General features: G+C 46.4%; 1 protein-coding gene across 2 annotated transcripts in view; it reads left to right on the plus strand.

Annotated features, from left to right (window-relative positions):
* Positions 1 to 23,613, plus strand: part of GDPD5 (glycerophosphodiester phosphodiesterase domain containing 5) — a 158,423-nt gene that overhangs the window by 15,442 nt on the left and 119,368 nt on the right. The window contains exon 1 of one of the 2 annotated variants that reach the window (XM_065745755.1): positions 16,829 to 16,898. The exons of the other annotated variant lie outside the window; for it this stretch is intronic. The gene's annotated coding sequence lies outside the window, so the exon portion shown is untranslated. Of the gene's footprint in view, positions 1 to 16,828; positions 16,899 to 23,613 lie in introns of those variants that run through there. 2 annotated transcript variants of the gene reach the window in all.

Here is a 23,613-nt window from a genome sequence, read left to right on the forward strand (position 1 = left end):
GTCATCCTTGCAGTGTGAGTTGGGATGCTTTGATGCCTCTACCAAATCTTGCTGAGCACTTTATTTTGTAGCTATTCAACATCATTTCCTGTCTCTTTTGTGATGTACATGTGGCATTTTGATGGCCTTCAAACATGGAGGGGGGAGAGCAAGGCAGGCTCCCTTCTGGAAAGATTTCTTACTAGGTCCAAGAGTGATGCCTGTTCAGGGTCAAACTGGGGCAGTCTGGGAGCTGCCACTGGGTTGGTACACAGTGTGGCTTGGGCTGTGGGACTGAAGCTGATCCATGGGATGCTCATCACCTGGTGGCCTCAAACTCCACATGGCATCCACACATAGAATCACAGAAAGAATCATTACAGCTGGAAGAAGCCTCCAAGATTCCCAAGTCCAACCCCAACCCACAACCCTCAGTGCCACGTCTCCTAAAAGCCTCCAGGGGTGGTGACCCCACGGCTGGGTTGGACTGGATGATGGTTGGACTGGATGATGGTTGGACTGGATGATCTTACAAGTCTTTTCCAACCTTGGTGATTCTGTGGGTAGCTGTGCCTGTTGAAGACAGACTTCCCATCCCTGTTGGCCCTGTGGGAGATGCTGACCTTTGTGGACACTTATCCATCTACGATCACAACTTGAGGTACGGTGCTGTACACTCCCAAATCAGAACATGGAGGGGTGGACACCTCAATGGGGTGTTTGCTGGAATCATGGTTAGTAATGTCAGTATCTTGTTCCTTGAGAAAACCATGTGTGCAACAAAGCCTCCCATGCAGCACCTTCCTGCCCAAAGCTGGCTTTGGGAGATGTTTGTGAGCGTTTCTCAATGACTCTGCAGTAAGTCAGTGCCCTCCTGGAGCTAGTTTTGACTTGGTTGCCTCTATTTATGCAACACAAATGGATTTGTCACCCAATAGCTTGATCACTCATAATTATACCACCAAAGAAAACCACACCTCTTATTTCCTGCCTGCTTTCCTGCTCTTCACCTCTGTCTGTTCCTCCAGCTTGCTGCTACATTTATGCAGCCTCTCTGCTTTGAAGGCTCTGGACAGCGTTTCGGTTTTATAATCCCATTCTTATTGGGACAAAGATCAGTGCTGCTGCGGACTTTGGCAGCTTTTCCCATCCTGAGTGCTGTCTGTGAACCATAGCACCAGGAGGAAGGATTCAATATTATTTTACAGTTAAAAAAAATAAACACACAATGAAATGAATTGCGTAGAATTTGGGTTCTTGTCCATTGGCAGTGACTGTAAAACTGTTCTACTGATGCTGTGCTGCATTGATTTGTGTGCTCAGGTAGTGCAATGCTATTGCTTTGCACCTGGACCAGAATCAACCCTGACCAAACCCAGCCCTAACTTTGGCACCACGCATCCTTCCACTCCCTGTGCAGCAAAGTCACAGGTACTCAGCAGAGCGACCTCAGAGCGATCTTTATCTCGGTGGGAACAGATGGAATTTGGCTTGGTGTTGGTGATGAGCCTAGAATAACTCTATTTTAATGCAGAGGAGGTGGGAAGGTACGACTCTGCCACAACCTGGTTGCTGACAAGTGGGAATTGAGCTTGGGGAGCAGTGCCTGGCACACGTGCTGATTTGTTGCCGTGCTTGAGGGGTTGGCCACCAGCAGCAAGCTGCTCTTGTCTCTCTGTATGGGGCTCTGCTGAGGAAGGTGCTCTCAGGGCATGATAAAGCATCTCCCTGAACTGCAGCCCGGGGACAGATCTTGAGGCTGAAGGCTTCTCTTGGAGAGTGTCACAACCAGGGTAGGGTGAAATCTAAGGGATAAGAGCTTTAGTGGTCTTGTTCTTTGCTGTCACTGGCGGTGCTCGCATACAACAGTAAGCCAGCTGGCTATTTATGAATGAGCACAGAAGTGGAGCAAACTTCGTGTAGCTTGCCTGCTTTTTGTTTTTCACAAGTAGTTGGGCACTCTCCTCCTTGCTGTCAGGCACTTTGTACAAGGAGGTGCTGGGGTGATCCATCACTCAGCCAACTGTGTGCAACTTCTCCCTTAGTTTCCCTTTACTGCCTTCCTTTTCAACGTTTGATGCATCAGATTTGACCTTGTGGAAGGGTCAGAGCTGCATTTTGTAAGTGGCTGTCATCTCCAGGGTGCCAGTGATCTTCAGAGTCTCAGCTTGGTGCCAGGATGAAGGTGCACAGTGCTTTGGGTCGTGGTTTGCAGAGTTGCAGTCCATCCTCTTCGCTGTGCCATGGCTCTAAAATAATAAAATAAATAAAAAGCAACCGGGTGCTGGAGATCAAGGAGCATTCCCCAAGGAACAGGAACTTCTATGTTAGCTTTTCCATCCTCTTCGGGGAGAGACACAGGATCTAGGAGGTGCTGTGAATCTTCTGGCAGGTTCAGGTTTTTTATGGCTCCTGGGCTCCAAAAACTGCTCCTTAAATTGTTGAAGAGCTTCTAAGTTTGTTGGACGTGCCTGTGTGGGAAGGATGACTATAGCTCCAAGGTGTTTTCTACCCAACATATTGGGTAGAGCTGCTCACCAGGTTGGTTTTAGTGTTTTGTGAGGTTTCCAGCTGCTAACTTGCTAGCCAGTGATCTGCTGTCCTTCAAAACAGTGGTCCTGTGTGGAGCCAGGAATTGGTCTCAGTGATCCATAAGGGTTTCTTCCAACTTTGAATATTCTGTGGTTCTATGAAGATGGTCTCAACCTTTGCTGAGCACTTGGGTCTCTGCAGTCAGTGGCTGCCTCGCTGGCCACCAGTTCAAGAGGGTTGGGGTGGAATAAAGGGAAGACCCCACCATTGCTACCATGCATAGCTGTCTCTTAAGTGCCCCTTGATGTGTTACAACATTAAACTCTGGTCTCTTGCCTCAGCAAGTTCGGGCCTCACCTTAACGGTAATTAAAGTTTAACCTCGGTAGTCCTTGCTAATGTTTGCCTTTTCCTTTAGAGGAAGGAAACGTGATCCTAATCTTTAGATCAAATGACATCTGTACTTTCATTGGAAAAAGTAAATTTGTAATGGATTTAATGAGACCTAAACGATTTTTTGGATGGGGACAGACAATGTGCCTTTTAAAAACTTCTGTCTCAAAAATTACTGTAAGACTTCCTCTTGTGCTTATTATTAGGGTTTATCATCCTTCAAACTTCCAGACAAGAAAATGGCCTTGGAAAGCAGATACCAGAGTTGGATTGAACGCTTCTTTCCTTAGCATTTACACTGAAAGCATTCTGTAGACACCAAGGCTCTGTGGAGATGCCAACAAAAAACTTCAGATCAAAAAAAATGAATTGGTAAAAATGTCAGAAGCTTGACTGTTTTTCAAACTTGGGTTGTAAGTCCATATAAACTGAGACCTATGGAACGGTTGTGTGCATATGGGAAGCTGGTTGCTAGAGCTTAAGTTCTAGAAGTCACCCTTCCCACAAAACTTCCTTGGAGTTGTGGATTCTGAGCATCCCCTGCGTGTGGATTGTGCGTGGGGTACAGGGATAGCTCATAAACAGACCCTGTTGTTAACTGGGGGAGGAGAGAGATCTCATGGTTGAGAGTCTCATGTCTTAAAAGACGAGCTTAATATCAAACCACGTGTGAGCCAACAAGACCCCTCTCTAAGGGTGAGTAGTTTTGTTGCTCTTCTTATCTTCCTGGGGTCAAATATGGGATTGCCATAGCACCTTCCTCTGGTTGTGAAACACCTTGGGCAGGTGTATGGTGCTCACTGGTTTAGGAAGTAACGGGAGGAGATCATGCAGAGCATCCTCTTGTAGTTCCAGTTTTAAGTTGAAATCCCAGAATTCTGGGGAAAACGAAGAAGGCATTTATCTTGGTTTAGAGAAAAGATTATTTCTGTTTACTAGTAGCATCTCCTTTCATTGGCAGTGCTGTGGCAGGCCTGTAGGACAGTGCTGGAGGTTCTGAGAGCAGCTTGGACAGACCTCGTGCAAGATTGCCAATTCCCCCATGGAATGGTGCATTAACAGTTGGACTTGATAATCTCAGAGGCCTTTTCCAACTGTAATGGTTCTGTCTTCTACCTGGTGAAAAGCTAATTTCCAGAGTGTCTATAGGCACTTCTGAAAAGGTCTTACAGAGGAAGGAGTGGTGTCTGACCTATCTTGCAGTGGTAGTGTTGACGGATGCAGAGATATTTGTAGGGAAATGCTTAAAGATAGTGGGACATACGAACAATAAGCAGATGCAGATGTGTCCAGTTTCATTTGGAAGGAGGTGCAAAAATACGATGTTTCTAGCACTAAAAAAGCAGGTGGAGGAAAGTGCTTGGAGGATCTTACAGCATTCAAGGTCAATGAAAGTCCAAGCATGTTTTGTCAGTCATCATTGGAACCTTGTTTCTTTAATAATCAGATACAGCTGTTAGTTCAGATAGAGTGAAATCAAATCAGTTGTGTGTGCTGACCTGTACTCTGTGGGACCAGGAATGATGAGTTCCTACATGGTGAACCCCTGGAGGCTGAGGTGGCAAAGGGCTGAGATCCCACAGTGGATTGTTACTGGTGGTAGTGGTGAAGGGCAGGGTGGCTTTGGTGGGATGAACAGTAAATGCTGTGCACAGGGAAGAGCTTTGAGGCTTCAGATGTCTTGAATTTCTCGTGTTTGAGGGAAAAGCTAAGGCTTTAGAAACAGTGTCAGTAAAAAAAGTGGTTATTGCATGACTGCTACGTGCTAATAGGATTTAATTTCTGCAAAGCTTTAGATGAAAGGAAAAACTACCTCAAAGGACCACAGGTATTTTGGGAAGGTTTAAGTGGAATAAAATTCAGCTGTGATCATGTTACCTCAGGGAGACTTGGATTAACTGAGGGGGGAGAAGTGAATTTGGCTGTTGCTAAGTGGGGTGTGCATGGCCACGTTTCTTCTGCCCATGTGGGTGTTCTCAGGGGATCTTCCCTGCTGGGAAGAAGGAGATGATGCTCTCAACACTGCTCAATGAAAGCATGGCCCTGTTGTCCCTTGGTCTGTTTCATTGTGGAGGTGGAATAAGGAGCCAGGATCAGCCTTTGCGATTTGGAGGGGAAGGGGAATGTGGAAAGTTCCTTCCTGGGGAAGAGGGCTGGTAACACTGCCTGGAAAAAATCAAACAAAGCAGCTCCTCTTCCCTTCTGATTCAGAGCAGGCATGCAGCATCGACGGTGTAAGCCTTCTCAAAACCTTTGGGGTTTTCCTTTTGTTTTTCTTGAGGAGTGGGGTCGGAGGTTTGGTTTACATGCTATTTTGTTAAATATCTCAAACAATGTTGTTTCCCTTTCCTTGGAGCAATTGTTCCCTGTGCAGCTGAACCTCTTCCTTCCCCTTCCTCTCCATCGTGGGAAGCGCTCTCCTGATGATGTATGGGCTCAACTTCAGGCTCTGGTTTACTTTCCTTTGTTCTGCTCAGACCTCTTTTAGGGATCCAGACAGAAAGTGTGCACGACAGATCCACAGAAACAGCTGTTTTAGTGCTGACTGGGAGAACTGGTGGGAGCTGATGCTGTTAATTATTGGAGTTGCAGATATGGGATTGCAAAGACAAACAGGCTTCGTGGTCCCACCTGATTTCTTCCCTCAGGTTGATGCACCCTTCTCTCTGGAGCACCACTTTTTTCCATGAGGAAAACATGTTCTTTTTGTGACCCTTCTATTCTTAAGGTCTTTCAAATGCACTCATTCTGGGGGGGAACAACACTTGATTTATTTATTTTTATTAAACTTTTTTTTTCTTGCATCTGCAATGCCCAAGAATCCCTTGCTTCCTCATGTTGGGCGTTGCAACCTCTCCTGCATCAGATCAAGGTGCTCGAAGAAGAAGAGGCCCCACCAGAGAGTGGATCTGAGCACCTATGTGGCTGAAGTGAATAGGGCAGCAGCCTCTTCCTTTGCATCAAGGGGAGAAGAGTTGAGTTGAGGTGATGTATGTCTCACACCAGCCAGGATTTTGCAAAAAAATTGGATGAAAAGCTAAAGCCATGCAAATCTTTTCATAGGCTCATAGAATCACCAAGGTTGGAAAGGACCTCTGAGATCACCCAGTCCAACTTATCTCCACCATTTTCCCACGAAACCATGTCCCTCAGTACAACGTGTCAGTGTTTCTTGAACACCTCCAGGGATGAGGTTTTCTCTTTTCTTCTGAAATTCCTCAATACTCTATGCCAAAACTAGCAGACTTGCTTTGAATGCTACTGCTAAAACTGTGTTTGTTCTTCAAGAGCATTCCCAAGAAAAAGCTGTTGTAAATCAGGCCTTGCCAGAACAGTGTGAGAGAGATGCTCAGTGATGCACTAAGCCTCCACCACGCGTGTGTGGATTGGACTTGAGCAATTCACGGAGCGCCATATGCAGAAATGATAAGCCTTTGGATATTACAGGCTTAAGGACATAAGGAACCACCTGATGATGCAGTTACTTAAGTATGACCTACTTATTTTGTTTCCAAAATATTCCCCAGACACCGTTACAGAGCAGATAAGAATTTCCAGGGCTTTTCAGGATTTATCAGAAGAGCTTCCTGCAGGGAGCTGCTGCTGATATACAGTGAGGAGGAAGAGGAAAGCTGGCTGGTGTGAACGTTTTGTGATAGGCTTTGCATTGGGAAACGTGGCAGTGAACTCATGGGCTTTGCCCTCTCCTGCTAGGTGGAAATCACATGGTCTAATTAAGCAACAGCAGTTCTTGATAATGTTTTAAGGGATTATGTCATGCTTTGGTGGAATGGGGCATGCAGCCAGAACGCATTCATCCTGTTGATAAGGCCACCACCCACTGTAAACACGGTTATGAACAGTCCAAGCCTGTCTGAGATACTCTAATAGAAAGCTGTAGTTTGAGAATAGGCAAGGAGCTCAGAAAAATCCAGGTGGGTATTTAATCCTTGGCTGCACAACTTGCTCCCTTGGGCATTGGGTACGTAATTTATTTTTATGGACGGTAGCGAGCCGAATCTTTTTGCCTTCCACTTGTATGTAATGGAACATAATAGCTGGGTTTCAGAGCATGTCATATGTCTGTCCTAGAATGCTGCTTGTCTTCTGCGCTTAGGTTTTGGACCAGGAGCCCTTGACCTTGTGCAATCCTTGACCCGCGTTCTGCTTTCGTTCATCAGTTTGCAGAGCAACAGTAAAATGCTGGAGTTATAAAACGTGTTGCAGCAAGTTGATCTATAAACACTTCTAGCAAATGGGAGCCTTGGGTTTGGAATTCAGTAGGAAGAACAAATTGAAAAGCAAGAGCGTGTCTGCACTTCCCTGCTAAAAAAAAAAAAAGAAATTCCTGGTGTAGAGGGGAGAGGGTGTTGTCTCCCTGGAGTCCAAAGCTGATGAGCATCTGAAAACTTTCCATTTGGCAGGACTGTTGGGGTGGGATGGAAACTCAGATGGCTGCTGTCTGTCCTGTGACTGAAATGCTTCCCTTCCCAAAGCAGTGAAGGAGTGGGGAGCTTTTCATTTGGTTCAGTTGCAGAAACTCGTCTTCAGGAGGTTCCTCATTGCTGTAATGATGGCTTTGGGAGCTTCTCTTGGAAAGCTCAAATGTACATGTTGACTTGAAGAGGGGACTTTCTGGAGTCCCTGCTTGCTTGCTGGCTTGTTCAGCAGGAGTGTGGCCCTCTAAGGAAAACACTTCATGCAGTAAAATGGGGGACGAGGCCAACTTTTGGGGGAATTTGTTTGTATCTGGCTTGGATCTGACAGTATCTGTGATAGAGCTGTAACAATCATCCAAGTCTTAAAATCTGTTCTGCTTCTAGTGCAGTCCAGCAGGTAGGTCTGGGATCTGCTTGTCACTGGAAGGCCACAGCTTTACCCAAGAATATGGAAGCTTTCTGGTTTACAAAGGTGTTGAACTGTTTCTAGATCACTTTGATCTCCCAGTTGCCCCCACAGAGCCGTTGCAGCTTATAAAAAATAAATAAAAAATAAAAAATGAGGGTTGGGAGGAGGAAGTGACTTTCATTTGGAACCATCTGTTGTGGCACTGAGGGACATGGTCAGTGAGCATGGTGGGATGGGTTGTGGCTGGTCTCAGGGATCTAAGAGGTCTTTCCCAGCCTTAATGACTCTGATTTGATTTAGAGGCATGGTCAGTGGGCATGGGGGATGGGATGGGGTTGAACTTGGGGGTCTGAAAGGTCTTCTCCAACCTTAAGGATTCCATGATTCTACTATCTCCTAATAAAATTTTCTTGTCATTTGGCACAGATAACAGCGGGGAGGACCAACAGTGCTAAGGTACTGATCAGGAATAAGGTGGTTTGGGTAAGGCAGAACGTGACCCAAACTTGACTAGTGTGGCTTTTTGTTAACTGGGGGAGTTTGGGAATTTGTTTCCTAGGTTTCATGTGACTTTCTACACGCGTGGTGAACGAGGCATCAAAGTACTTCAAGCTGTAGAGTTGAGTGAGACCACTGTATGAACTGCTCTGGTTTCCCACCTCTGTTTGCACTCCCTTCTTAAGTTACAGGGCTGTGGGCAACGTCAGCATCAAGTGCTCAGGTTTTTGGGAATGTTGAGATGTTGCTTGGAGGAGGTGCATTACCTGGGACTAGGCTGAGGGGAGGTGAGCAAATCTTGAGGTTCTTCTGGACCTATAGGAATGGAAGTTGCCTCCCAGCAGATATCTCACCCACAGACATGTTGGCCTAAACCTAGGAATACTGGAGAGAAATCTAACACTCACTCAGGCAAAGATGGACTTTTATTTTTAGTTTTTCCTGTTCTTACCTGACTGACCATGTGTACCCTGGTGTGTAAGAGACTGCCTTCTCAGGCACGAGGGAATGGAGGCTGTGTGGTGTCTAGAGGACATATGGAGAGTAGGAACTGCAAGTAATCCTCTGAAATGACTGAGAACTGCTGAGAAATGTTTGCTGACTTGATGGATAAGACCCTGCGGTCTAAGCTGTACCTTAGCATCTGTCCTTGCTGCATCATAGTCATTGAGGCTGTACCTACATCTGCAGTGGTTGAAAGCCAGATGTATTTTTAGACAGAGCTTAAATAGACCTTGTCAGAAGTGCTTAATGCTGCCTCATGGGGACGAGGGATGGCACAGAGGACTTTTCTCTTGTACTCAGAGCTCACTTGGGCGTTGTGGGTAATGCAGAGGGCATGCTGATACAGGGAAACTTAAATATCATGAAGTGATGAGCTGGGAGGGCACATGCAGGAGATAACGACTTGGTGTAAGAACTGTGGGTTGGTTGAGCTTGGAGGCACCCAACTCTGCCCCAGAGTAGGATGCCCAGCACCACATCTGGCCAGCTTCAGAGCTCCCCGTGGAGCTGCTCCCAAGTAGATTTCCAAGACAAACTCCTGTGCAATCCGCAGCAACCCTTAAATTGCTGGAGCTTGTTTTGAATCAGACACGCTTCACGGTTACAGCTGTAGTAACGTAGTTTTTCTGAAGTGCTGATCTGCTTCCTTCCTTCCCAGTTCCCCAAAAGAAAACAAGTCAGTTGATTCAGGCTCTGGGATATGCTGCTGACTCTGCACAAGTTGTTTGCCCTTCTCGTATCTTTTAGCTGAATTGCCACAGAGTTTGGGTGCCAGTTTTGGTTCTCTGGGAAGGCTTCAATGCAGAACTGATCCACAGACACAGAAAAGAGCAGAGAGAGAGAGCTGATGCTCAGGGATGTTGTCATCAGATGGGCTTGTTGGTTAGGGACCTCCTGTATGAGCTGTGTAATAATTTAAATCCATGCTTAACTGCTGTTTCTTTCAACAGTACGTCTGATTTATTTTTGAAATATTTATTTTTAAGAGCATCTTCCCCTTGGAGGTCTGAGCTTGGTCTCCACAGTGTCCTCTGCTGAGGAGTTCTGTAGGTGGGCTTTGTGGCAACCTCTACTCCTGGCGCTGGACCATGTTTTAAAGGCTCCAGGAGGCTGTCCCTCCTGGGGTGAGATTTGAGCTCCCATATACAGCTGTGTCCATATGTTTCCATCCCCACACAGACCCTACCCAGAGGCAGCAGCCTCAGCTTTGTGCTGCAGAAACCCTTTGGCACAAGGACCTGGGATGGTATGGGCAGGGCAGGTCCGTGCTGCTGCTGCACGTGTGACTTCAGCTCCCATTCAACCTGACCTTGGCAGTCTGCATCATCCCTTTAATCCCTGTACTTACTCAAAATCGGTGTCAACAGAATGTCTAAGCAGAGATTAGCAGCAGACGAATGAGGCTGCCTCCAAAAGCATGCCAGGGAAAATGCAAGTTTCTCCAGAGCTGAAAACTGCTTTGAAAGCCTTTCAGTATTATTTACAATTATTATTTTTAAGGTTGGTGTTTCGAATTAAATACTGAAGAGCTGCCTCAAGGTCTGTAGTGTGGACTGCTGCACAAAGCCATCCCAGCTCCTCGCATTGCCTTTGAGGTGACAGCTGTGACGTGGCCTGGCTGTCGGTGTTGCTTTGGCTGATCTGCACTAATGCACTGTTTGTTGAGTCGAGCCTGTTTCGCTAAGAATAGGCAGCTTTGTGGGAGATAAACACTGCACTGACCTTATCCGTGCCCATCGTGTTTGGCCTGAGGGAGCTTATTAGCTTGTTGCACGCTGTGATGTATGCGAGGGGAAATAAGGAAGGAAATGCATACAAACTTTATTGGAGGAGGCTTTGGAAGGGAAGGGCTGATTAGAGACTCGGTGGTTTCAAGGCTCATCCCATGTGCCTTTCCTGCTCCATTGTCATGGATGGGGGTAGCGTGGCACATACGGCCTGGTCCCTGTGTCTACTGGGACCTCAAGGAAAACATGAATCTCTCTCTCAGGGCTGTGGCACCGGGCTTCTGTATGTCTGGTATTCTGTATGTATATAGGGTTTTCCACATCTTCTGGGCTGCAGTATGTCCAGGGTTTTCTTCTCCAAAAGAGTTGTAATGTGCTGGCACAGCTGCCCAGGCAGTGGGGAGGTCACCATCCCTGGAGGTGTACCAGAGCCGTGGGGATGTGGCACTGAGGGACGTGGGCAGTGGGGTGTGGTGGAGGTCGGTTGGGGGTCTTAGAGGTCTTTTCCAGCCTTTATGATTCCATGAGCCAGGCGTCCTTGTGGTACAGAAGCAGTTTTCTTTGCGGTTGGACTTGATGGTCGTGAAGGTCTTTTCCAAGCAGAGCAATTCTGTGATTGTATGATCCTCATGCAGCACCAGAGGATGGCACGTGTGTGTGAGTGACCACACCAAACTGGTGCTTGGAAGTGTTGTATATCGCTGCTCCTTTCCCTATTTTTAAGGGGGAAGAGCTGGCAAACAACATCTGGCACTGCACATTTAATAGCTCTCCAAACCAGAGGTGATCTTAAAGGTCTTTCCAACCCAAACCATTCTGTGATTCATGTGCTCTTTCAATGTTTGCTCCTTCTAGGTAAGGTTTTAGCACAAAATGGGGATTTTTGGAGGCCTTTAAAATGGCATACTGGGAGGACAGCTGGCATAAGGGCAGGCTTTCTGAGAGCTGGGAGGATGTTTGCTTCTGCCCTTGCTTTGATGCAAAAGCTTGATGTGTTTGTCTGCTGTGCCATGCGTTGGTTTTACTAACGAGCACTCAGCCACCTCCTGGGCTGGTGGGATCAGCTCTCCTCCTCTTTGGATAAAAAATGCTTTGGGAGGCTTTCAGCAGAGAAACGTTAATGAATATTTATCAGGGCTGCTTATAACTGCTTTATTCCCAGTTGCACTTGCATTTCTTTTATCTTGTTGTGCCTTTATCTTATTCCCACGAGCAGCAGAAGGTCACTGTGACATGTATTAAGATGCCAGCCGTTGTCTGACTCTAGTCACACTGTGCAGTCCTTGCTGCCCATTGCCAGTTGAGCTCTTGGTTGCTAAAAGAAAATCCTTTGTGACAGCAGTGGCAGAGGAAATCTTGGAAGTGCTAGAATATCTTGTGGTGCTTTGGGTGAGAGTTACCATTGGTCTGCTTGGGTGTTCTGGGCTGATGTTGGTTCAGAGATGTCTTGGGAAGTATCAGTCAGCCTTCCCTTGGATGCTTGGTCTGATGTAAATCATAGACTCATAAAATCATCGTGGAAAAGACTTCCAAGATCATCCAGTCCAACCGTCCACCCACCACCATTTCCCCACTAACTCACGTCCCTCAGTACAACATTTAAACATTTCCTAAACGTCTCCAGGGGTGGTGACTCAACCACTTCCCTAGGCAGCTCATTTCAATGCCCTACCACTATTTGTGAGAAGAAATTTGTCCTAATATCCAACCTGAAATCATAGAATCACAAAATGGTTTGAGTTGGAAGGGACCTCTAAAGGCCATGTGGTCTCAGTCCCTGCAATGAACAGGGACACCTGCAGCTCCATCAGGTGCTCAGAGCCCATCCAGCCTGTTTTTGGGTGTCTGCAGGGATGGGGCACCCACCACCCTCTCTGGGCAAACAGAAACCTCACTCTGCTCTCTTCTTTGTGGTAGAAGCTCCCTGTGCTTTTAGCTAATGCTGGTAGAAAGGAAATGCTGAATACAGAGGGGGGTGCCTTGCTCAACATCATCTGCTTCCCCAAAGTGAGAGGGTGGTGGGAAGAGGCTGTATGTATTTGGCAGGAGGTGGCACACGTACAACCATGCCATGCAGCTGACCCGGTCCCCAGAGTAGTGACTGAGCTGTGAAGGTCTGAGTGAAGTTCTGGATCAGGTGGGAGCACTGCTTACATTCTGTAATTAACATCTACACAGTTAATTACTGCAACTGGCGGAGCTGGAGACACTGGTCTGGAGTTGGCAGTTGGTTCCTTGTCCTGGAGATGACAGGAGGGTAATAATAAAGATGTGTCAGCTTGGACCGTCAGCTAATTCATCCTCCTCCCACTTCCAGCGTGAGTTAGCAGCACATAAATCAACATCTTTATGAATCAGTGCTTCAATTTCTTCCTCCTTCTTGGAAGGAAAGTTCTTCTTTTAACACGTAAATGCGTGGGGGCAGATTCAACGCAACTTGGCAAAGGCAGAGCCCTGAACACAATGTTTTTGTGCTTTGTGGGGCAGTGAAGCTGCTCATGGGAAACCAGGTTGAGACCTCGGTGGGTTAGCACGGCAACCTCTTTGACTTGTGGGGACTCGAGGATCTTAATTACTGCTCAGGGTAGCTGAGAATCTAATATTTGGCAGATAACTGCTCTGAAAGATGTTAATAGCTTGCAGGAGTGATTAACCTTGCAAAGCAGGAAATGCTTGGGATATATTGATTTTTCTCCCTCTCCCTTCCCCCCCCAATCTCTTGGTGAATGCCATTCTTATTCATCTTGCTAACAGAAGACAACCATACGCTTTCCTTGGTTTAATGCAAGCTTCAGAGGATGCAATTAGTGTCTTTCAGAAAAGGATGGGGATAGCTGTAGGAAAGCAGGGAGTGGGGAGGGTGACTTGAGGTCTCCCAGCATTTCCACCATGGAACGTGGAGCTGAGATTTCCCTGGGCTCCCTTAATCTCACAGGAATCCCAGCCATCATTAAATGCAACCTGCTACTCTTCTAGCAGCTGGTCTGTCTTTTCTGCTGTAAAAATGACTTTGCTATGAAGGTTTAAAGCCTGTTTTGTATGACTTGCATTTTCCTTTTGATTGATTGGTGAGGTGAAGCAGAATCCATATGCTCTCTCTAACCTTGCTCTAAGCTGTGTATAAAGAGGGCTTTAACTCTGAATCTGAGAAGGTGTTGAGGAACAAAATACAGCTTTCCTTGCAGATGTATGATTGACCCTTCTTAAAACCCCAGGATGTGATTCTCCCTGCTTAAAGCAGTTGCAGAGCATTTCTGGCATAGGTTGTGGATAGCTTGTGTTCTTGGGATAATGCCCTCAGAGTGGCCCATCTGCATTAGCTTGCATGTGTCCTTCTTGAAAAACATTGCCATGCCTCTCCTAGAAGAATATTTTGCTGTGTTGCTCAAAGGATGAGGGAGAATGAGCAGTGGGATCTGTGTGAACTCAGGCTTGTCTTCCTGACTGGTGGTTTTGAATGGATGTGCTGTTGTACTCCTGTAGGATCTTAGCTAAGAAGCAGCTACAAGAAAACATTTAGATTTCAAGTACATTTCTAGCACATTGCAGTGAAGGAAACTAAACAGACTGTTCCTTTCTGCTGGACACCCTGCAAACATATGGGATAAGGGAGAGTCCTCCCTGCAGTGTGTGTCCTATAAGTGAAGTGATGGGGGCCAGCAGTGGATGCATATGTGGTCCAGGAGCTAACACAAAGCTGTGCTAGAGACTGCTAAAGGCAAAAAGTCATGCAGGAAGAAATCCAGTCTAGCTTTTGTGCTGCTGCAGAGGCAGGAAAAGCTTTTCCTTATCAAGAACCCATGACTACACCCAACTATTCCTACAGACCCCAGTAATAAGGACTGGTGATCTAAGTAACTAAAAAACTTCATGGCTTGTGTTTCTGGGAAGCCAGCAAAGAGATGAGAGTCACCCTAAGGGATACAATCCTGCTGTTTTTCCTTTCCCACGTTGTATCAGTAAATTGAGCGTGGTGGAGAGATTGTTTGGAGTAAGAAAAGCTGATCTGGTTTCAGCAATGAGCAGTGAGGGTTTTGGCTTGGTGCAACAGGAGAATCAGTTACTTTGAGATTCATCAGGCGTTCATGTTTCAGGATCATTCTATGATGCTATGTCCTGGCTTGGTATCCAGCACCCAAGGGCTTCTCTTCTTTGTATGGGGTTTTGTATGGGTGGAAGTGAGCAGTTGGGTCAGGGTGACTTGGTAAATTCACTTTAACCAGGCACGTATTTCCAAAGAAATGTAAAAACAGAAGTTGAATTATTCTGGGAATCCGTTTCCAGTGGCACTGAGAAAGCTGTGTGTGTACACGGTGCCAGCTGTCCTTGCTTCAGAGGTGGGAGGCTGCTTGTGGAAGTGCTGGTGCCCTTTGCAGTTGGGTTAACCCTTCTCTGGGTCAGCTTGAATGTTTTTCCACCGTTAGGTTAAATGATCGCTTTTATTTGGTAGTGTAAAGATCTCCTTTATGTGAAACACCCAAATCCATAAGAATAAGAAAATACCAAGCTCCCCTGCCCGATTGAAGCTCTTCTCTTGATTTATGTCTCTGTTATTATGAGGCTCCAGAATGCATGATTTCAATGCACAGTTTTGCAAGAAGCTTCTCTCTAACAATTTCCTGTTCCAAATCCCTCATTCATTCCACTCCAAACTAGAAAAAACTTTTCACAAACACGGTGGAGTGTTGATGTCAAAGGCTGGGTGTCCTTCCCAGTGGCAGTTGATATGATATGACAGTCTCTGCAAAAGCAATCCATATTTGCTTCTTTTGTGATCCACCTGGGCATAGAAGCTGTGGCCATTTGCTTTGCTTGTCTGTCTGTGGTGCTCTTCCATCCTCCACGTGGTGCTTGTTGCATCCAAGCTCTTAGTTGCTCACACTGCACATCTTCCTCCAAACCCCACTCTTTGTGTTGAGAATCTGCCTCCAGACCAAAGGTGCTTACACAGAATGGAAGGGGTTGGAAGGGACCTCAGGAGATCATCGAGTCCAACCCCTGCGAAAGCAGCTCCCTACAGTAGGCCACACAGGTGGGCATCCAGATGGGTCTGGAATATCTCCATAGAAGGAAACCCCACCACCTCCCTGGGCAACCTGTGCCAGTGCTCTGTTGCCCTGACCATAGAGATCTTGCCACGTATGGAGCTTCCTATGTTCAAAAAGAGCATTCATAGAATGTGAATGTCAAATAAGATACCTTTGTTGTGCCAAACCTGATGGTGACAGATCTCCATGGGGGTACTATGCCAAAAAAACTCTGAAGCAAAGGTGCTCATGGGGTGCTTGATTCCTTGGAAGGGACTACCTGGACCTCAGTTAGAGCTTATTGTCATCTGTAGGGCACTGGCTTGCTCAGAGCTGCCTTGAGACCTCGGTTTCCCAGCACAGATGTGCATGAAAACAGAGGCAGCAGTGTCCTGCCAGAAACTTTGAATGATCTGCTAACTGTCAGCTCTTCTCAAGGATGTAGTGGTTGCCACCATGTCTGATGGGAATTGGCACAACCAGCAGCTGGTTATGGCAGCAGAGCTGCTGAGATCAGACCTGTGTGTGGCGAAGTGTTCCCGAGTTCGCTGCCAAGTTCAAAGCAGGTTCCCTACACTGGGTAATGAGACGACAAGGTAGTGGCATCAATTAATGAGGGATGAACTCTAAGGACTGTGGTGGCTGATCTGCCATCGCTCAGAATAAAACTGTTCTTAATAAGCGTGACAAACAGCCTCTACAAGTTGAAACTACCTGATTCCTGGCAAATTGACTTCTTTCCTCTGTTTTCTTCCAACACAGTCCCCAGGCAGTCTTTAAACCTGGGATATGTCTGTGTATCCAACTCTCCTGCGACACTGATCATCCTTCTTTACTTTGTCCCTTCATCTGCAAATACCTGCTTGTGCACAGTCAACAAATCTGACTTAGAAACACGAGGCTCTGTGACTATTTCCATCATGAACTCAGCTCAGCTTTCAGTTCTTTCACTCTCAGCAGGGCTGTCTTTCCACATAATAAATTGCCAGCATTTATTGGTCTTCTGACATATATGTTTCCCAAGGGGAAGGAAGGAGGTTGGCTGAACAAAGCCTTCTCTATAATCAGAGTTTGCAGTAGGCTTTGGGCAGAAATGGTGCTTGCTGGCCAGTACAGCTAGGATTTTATTGCTCTGCCTGTACTGGCATTTATACCAGCCGTGAGATTTGAGACATACTGAGTAATATACCTTAGTCTGTATTAAGAGCTTAATGTGTATAATACATGATAGCATTTGCAGGAGCTGATAAGAAACCCGTGTTTCTACCTGAGCGCTGCTTTAGTGGTACCAAGCACTGTTTGCTTGCTGCTGTGTGAGCTGGCTGCTGGGTATCAGCTGCATCCTGTGCCCTGGATGAAGTAAGGGGTGACAAAAGTGAGCTGGATCTTTGGTCAGTGCAAGATGAACTGCCCTTGGCTCTCGGTTGTATTTAGTCTATATCACCTTGTGCTGGAACAGCTCGCTATTTTAGTGGAGGCCAGTGGGGGCTACAGAGATGGTGTAGGGACTGGAGCATCTCCCATGTGAGGAGAGGCTGAGAGATCTGGGTCTCTTCAGCCCGGGGAAAAGACTGTGAGGGGATCTCATGAATATCTATGGGGAGGTGGGAGGCAAATGGAGAGACCAGGCTCTTTTTAGTGGTGTGTAGCAATAGGACAAGGAGTAATGGCCTAAAACTGGAACACAGTGATGGAGCACTGGAACTGGTTGCCCAGAGAGGTGGTGGAGTCTCCTTCTCTAGTTCAAGACCTGTGCAACCTGGGCTGGGAGCTGCTTTGGCAGGGGGTTGGACTCAATGATCTTTGGAGGTCATTTCCAACCCCTACAGTTCTGTGATAGGATGTTGTCTGTACTGACATGCAGAGGAACTACTTTATGGTAAAGGTGACTGAGCCCTGCCACAGGTTGCCCAGAGAGAAGGTGGAGACCCCTTCTATGGAGATATTCCAGACCCATTTGGATGCCCATCAGTGTGACCTATTGTAGGGTACTGCTGTAGCAGTGGGGTTGGACTCTGTGATCTCTTGAGGACCCTTCCAACCCCTGTGATTCTGTTGGGCAACGTGGTTGTGGTTTTGGAAGAATGATTCCCACTGCCTTGCAAGGAGCCAGCCTATGTGTGGAAGAGGCATTGCTGCAGCAGTTTGGCAGGGCTCCTGCTCATCTCATGCTAGCAGAGCAGCAGTAGCAGCTGCCTCTCTAGAAAGGAGGGAGAAGTAGGTCAGAATTTGCATTCTTTGCCCGACTTCTCAGCGTGACATGCACGCTTTTTTTTTTTTCCAGGTCCTCTTTTTAAATGAGCTGTTCCTGTGTGTGCGTGTTCCTCGGGCTGCGTTGAATCAGAGGGTGAAGACATAAATTCAGATGTATAATTGGGCTTTAATGTCTGTTTGCCCTGTGAGAGCACCTCTGGGAGCCTCCTCAGACTCAAGGGCTGATCCCAGCATGTAAAATCTGAAACGATTGCTTGGGGCAATGTTTTCATTTTGGTTGTCGTATTTTTTTTCTTTTCCGTCTCAGGATTTAAAGCTTCTCCTTTAGGTTTTCTTTTGCATAACAGGAGCAAGAAATTGGCCTGCGAACGTGATGGTGAGACTTCATTTCTTGGTGGGCTTGGTGGGATGGTTCCATGGGTCTGGTGGAGGAGAGGAGAGAGATGATGCACAGCTGGTTCCTGGCAACCAGAACAGCATCCGAGCCTTGCTACGAGGCTGCAGGGTGGTTGAAGGAGGGTGCTGTTGTGGTTTTACTCTATGCAAGTTGGTGTTCCTGAAATGCAGGAGCGTCAGGTAGGGTTTGGTGTGAGAGGGAGTCTTGTGCAGAGCATGGGATGGGAGAGTAGGGTTAGCTGATGGGCTGCTCAGGGACAGCATCCCTGTGTGAACATGAAGGCTTTAAGGTGCAAACTTCTGCAGTTCATCAGCATGTCTTATTATCATTATAGTTCTGCTTATTAATTTTCCTTCCAGAAAGGAAAGAAGCCAGCAGGCAATCTGAGCTACCCCCCCCCATTGCATGGTGGCCATTTGTCTTGAGGTTTTGGGAGTAGGAGGTCACTTAGGATTTCTGGCTCCCATTGCTGTTTCATGTCCTCAGTTCAAAACCAGGCTTTGCAATTCAACATCTCTATCCTCTCAAAGGAGAATGAAACACTGCTTCCTGAGAAATACGTGTGCACAGATGGATGGTTTTTTGTAGGGAAAAGTAACACTGATTTCTGTGTGTGATGGAAAGAAGCACTCACTGCTTCACTCCGTCACACATCTTTCCATCACTGATTCTGGACTGTCTTTAGATCTGTAGGTGAGTTTTGCTAATAAATTGGCTTTGTGAACTACAAAGCAAATCACCACATGATCAAGTGTATGGGCAGAAGTGATAGAAAATACATTCATATCATACAGAATGGCTTGGGTTGGAAGGGACCTAAGAGATCTAGTTCCACCCCCTGCCAATGGGATCATTGCTTCAAAGGGCTTCTAGTTCACTTTTTGAGTAAGGACAGCATTTCACAGAGGCTCTTGCTCTGTCTTTTTTCGTAGTGTGTGCACACATCTAGCCAGAAATGACTCATTTTCTTTTTTTGAGGAAGTTTCAGGCTGGTTTATCTACTGCATCTGCTTTGCACCAGTAAAACTGCAGCCTGAACGTGTGCAGTCAGCAGTGATGTCACTTCTGTTCCCTGTCTCCTCTGCTTATCCTTCCACCCTCCTGCTACTCCAGCTCTCCTCACCATTCTGCATGTTCAAGCACTGGCAATAGGAACTCTGCTTAAAAGTAAATATAAGAACATCAGAGTCTTTCTAAAGCGTTGGGAGAACTGGATTTGAGAGGAGGATTGGGAATTGAGATCGTTGCCCCTGAAAACATCTTTTGATTTCTTCCTGTTCTGCCTTGTACCTGCCATCCAGGCTGCTGCTCTCGTTAATCCACGTGCATGTCCAGTTGCTCCCTTCAGGTGCTAGGTTTTAATTGCACTGTTTCAACAGCAGTGTGCCTGCGTGCCGAGCGCTGCTTTTCGGAGTTGCATGACACGTGGGTGTGTAAAAGATCACCTGAAGGAGAAGAGGTGTTACAAAAAGGCTCTGTTGTCTTTCTGCTTGAAAATAACCCCTCAGACAAAAGGCATCCTGCACATGTGTCTGCATGAACGCAGCTAATCCTCCCCACCCAAGGAGCTCAACTGCCACTTGTGCACGTGGGCTTTTAAGGTATACAGACTTTGTCATGTATTCCTGTTCCCAGCATGCAAAAGGGGAATTATGTTCTGTTTTTGCAACTGTGGGATGTGGCTCTCGTCCCTGGAAGGTCCGATTACTCCCTGCTCTTTGCATAAGAGCTTTTGTCCCATTGCTGATACACCTCACCTTCGTTCATCTCCAGGTAGGATTTGAGGAGACCACTGTTATTCTGCACCCTTAACCTTCTCACTGCTTTCTGTTCCCTTGCTGGTGCTCGAGTGATATTTGCAGCTTGTGCACGTGTCCTAGAGAGCAGTCTGCTCAGTGTGCACTCACAGAATCATGGAGTCATTAAGGCTGGAAAAGACCACCAAGATCTCCAAGGCCAACCCCAACCCATCCCCATCATGCCCACCCAACCATGTCCCCAAGTGCCACATCTACAACTCAGATCTAGCAACCATCAAGATATTCTTTGCAGCAATCTGAGTGGTACTATGCATAAATCTGCCAGTGTTTGCCTGGCCTCTTTCTTCTCAGTTTCTGTGTGGATAGTGAATGGACAGAGTGCCTATGCAGGTGAAGTCTTGGCCACCTGTTTCCAAATCACGTTAGTGAAACCATCCCGTGAGAATTTCAAAGCCCAACAAGGTTAGAATATATTTAATGCGGTGGGTTTTTTATGCCTCTGGGACCTGATTTCAGCAAGAAATTGATGATGAGCTTTGACTTTCTTCTACAACCTCCTAGCAGAGTGATGAATGGATACTGGTTCAGCTTCTACCAGGTAATAACTGCAGCTGGAAATACTTTCAGCTGGTAGATTGCATTATATCTTAAAGCAAAAAAATCAGAGCTGTCATAGTACAGAGATGGAGACTGTCTTAAATACAGATTATGGCTGCTGAAGTAAAAAAAATATCAAGTCAGTAGTATGAGACTGCCCTGGAGAGTATTTGCTCTGTAAAGCAGGAGGAAAGCTGCTGGCAATTCCTGTCTTTAGAAATCCAGTGATTCAGCCTCCTTGGGAAAAGAGTGCTCGTAGCAAAGCGTGAACGTGCAGTAGAAAAAAATGCATGAATCTCAAACATCTTGCCAAGGATATTGACTGTCCTCTTCAAAGCACTTTTTCCTTGTTGCTCCTGTCGTGCCTTGCACTGGAGATGTAGCTGGAGAGTTGCCTGTCAGGGTGGTGACAGAGGTTAACATAGTAGAGCTGGCAGGGGGGGAAATGATATTTCTCTCTCTCTCTCTTGAAATTAAATGTGAGCATGCTTAAGTGGCACCGGGGTTGTCTGGTGTTGGCTCTGGATCTGCTGGAGCCTTGGTTTCCTCTCCTGGTGGTTGGCTTTAGCAGATTGTTTTGTCTGGGGGCAAAACAGGCGATCCAGTTGTCTTCCCCTTCTGTATGATACTTGACAGGCCTGCAATTCTGTACGTGCCAGATGCTAAACTGACAAAATATCAGACTTGTTCTGATATGTAAAGAAGTCACCTCATCGTGCTTGGTTGGTTCCTAGTGTGTAAGGGAAGTCTTGAGAGCATATGTGGGAGAAGAAAAAGAAAAATTCAGTGTGGTGGTGGTAGGTCTAAGCCTTCTCTGTGGCAGCAAAGAGGGTGCCAAGGGTGTGAGTGTGCTCTTAAATACCCTCTGTCTTGAACAAAAAATGGAGTGATTTTCTGTGTCGTTTGTTTTGTGATCTCCTCCCCATGCTCTGTTCCTTCCTCCATTGATGCCCATAGGTCATAGGGGGTTGGAGCTGATGCTCTGACATATGCCACCATTCACATATTTTGTATATCCTGAACGAATGTGGGGACCAGGAGGAAGCACTGAAGATCAGTGATTTTTGACCCTTACAAGATGCGGATGTTCATAAACTCTTAGGTCACTCTCTTTAAAAATTATCTATTTATACAAGACCTACAGATCTCCATTCTTCTCTTCCTAACTTGATGGCAGAGAACTAAGAGGCTGTCATAGAATCATGGAATTGTTAAGGCAGGAAAAGACCTCCCAGACCCCAAAGTCCAACCCCAACCCACACCCACCATGCCCACTGACCACGTCCCTCAGTGCCACAATGGGACAGTGACTTCCCTACCTCCCTGGGCAGCTGGTGCCAATGTGTCACCACTCATTCTGAGAAGAAACCTTTCCTGTTATCCAACCTGAACCTCCCCTGGCACAACTTAAGGCCACTACTTGTCTTGTCACTCATTACCTGGGAAGAGGTAGCTGTAGAGAGCAATAGTAAGAAAGCAGAACTCTTGCTTTCTCTGTATGAAGAGTCATCTGAAATTTGGTATGTCCCCCTCCATCCTGCTTGACTAAACAAGATAGTGTGAGCTTTGTGGCATAACTACTGAATCTGTCATTATCTGAAAGCCACGCAGCCATGTTATTTGGAAACTTCTCCATAGATAAATGTAGAGACCATGGTTCCTGGTGGGAGAACTTAACCCACAGTTGTGTGCTGTGAACACAACATCTAGCTGTGTGTTTTGTCTTCTGCAATAGTGACATTGCTGGACTGGTTGGCGTGGCAGAGAGTAACCCCCACAGTGACTGTAATGGGACCTCAGACAGCCTTGTTTTGCGTTGGCTGGAGGTAAGGTTTACCCAAAGTGTGCTCTGCAGGCAGCAGCAGAGTGTTGGGTTGTACCCGTTATCCTGAAATCCAATGCAGTCCAGCTGTGTGTTGGCTGTGGCCCATGTGGAGCTCCCTGCAGTCATGACTATCAGCAAGGTTACCTCCTGCCACGTGGCTGAAGCTTTTCTAACAAGGCTGAACTTGGAAGTCATTTTTGATAAAGTCCTAAGAACTCAAAGAAACTTCACTGAAAATCTAATGGGAAGGAACCTGGGGTATTTGAATGTATTTGCTCAGCATTCCATTGCCAAAGAACAGCCAGCTCTACTAATCTCTCCTATTTCTGTACCATGTTTTTATCTTCTGCTATTTCCCTATGCCTGGGGGCTAAGTACCAGTTTGGACTTGTCATCCTTGAGCATTTGTCCCAGTAAGTATCTTGGGTTTTCAGCAGCGAGTTTGAAAAACGTCAGTTTTTACATCACTGTTTGTTCGCTGGGTGAAAAACTGTTGACTTCAGGATCCTTTTTTAAACTGCCTGTTTAGAGCTCAAACTGAGTTTTAAGAGAAACAGTATTTACGTCCCTGCAAAAAGCTGAGCCACCTGTGGCAGAGAGCTTGTGAGCCTGGGCGTGCCAAACAAGTTGCATATGCTGAACAAGTGATGGGTGGTGGAGATGCTTCAGCAGCTTAAGAAGGAAACCTTATTAAGCTGTGAAAAGAAACACGAACAGACCGTTGAAAGGCAGAGCTAGACGAGACACGGAGCTGCCTCTGTGTTTTTGCTCTTAGAGGGATGCTGTGAAGCCAAACAGATTGCGGACCGAAGCGTGGGGGGTGTGTGAGGAAAGTGCTTGCATCATGTCCTGGGAATAGAAATGTGTGTCTGATGCTCTGCTGTCCTATCAGCTGTTTGCAAAAAAAGAAAGAAATGGCTTCAGTCCATCAATATTAAAAAGAAGAAAAAAAGAGAGAAGAAATGTGGAGTTCTCGGGGCCTCAGCAGAAGATTGCACAACAAAACCCCACTGGAAAAGTGCAGTATCCAAGTTAACTTTACAGGGTAATGCTAAATACTGGGATAGTGTCTTCTAGCCCAGTGTAAACATCACCCTTTCTTAAATACTGCTGAGAAGACCGATGGCAAATCAAGGTAAGGATTATCAAGGACTTGGGTTAGTCTTGCAGCGTGCTCACTGCCTTGTAATGGCTGTGCTGCTAAGGACAGAAATGGGTATTCTTGGAAAGCAGCATGTTCCAAAACCTTGACTTTTTGAAATATGCAAAATTGCTTAGAAAGCTAAAAGTTAATAGTCAGGATTAAAGAGAAG

This window comes from Cyrtonyx montezumae, unplaced genomic scaffold, assembly GCF_038088225.1.
Source record: "Cyrtonyx montezumae isolate F1298 unplaced genomic scaffold, pur_monq_1.0 scaffold_37, whole genome shotgun sequence".
NCBI lineage: Eukaryota > Metazoa > Chordata > Aves > Galliformes > Odontophoridae > Cyrtonyx > Cyrtonyx montezumae.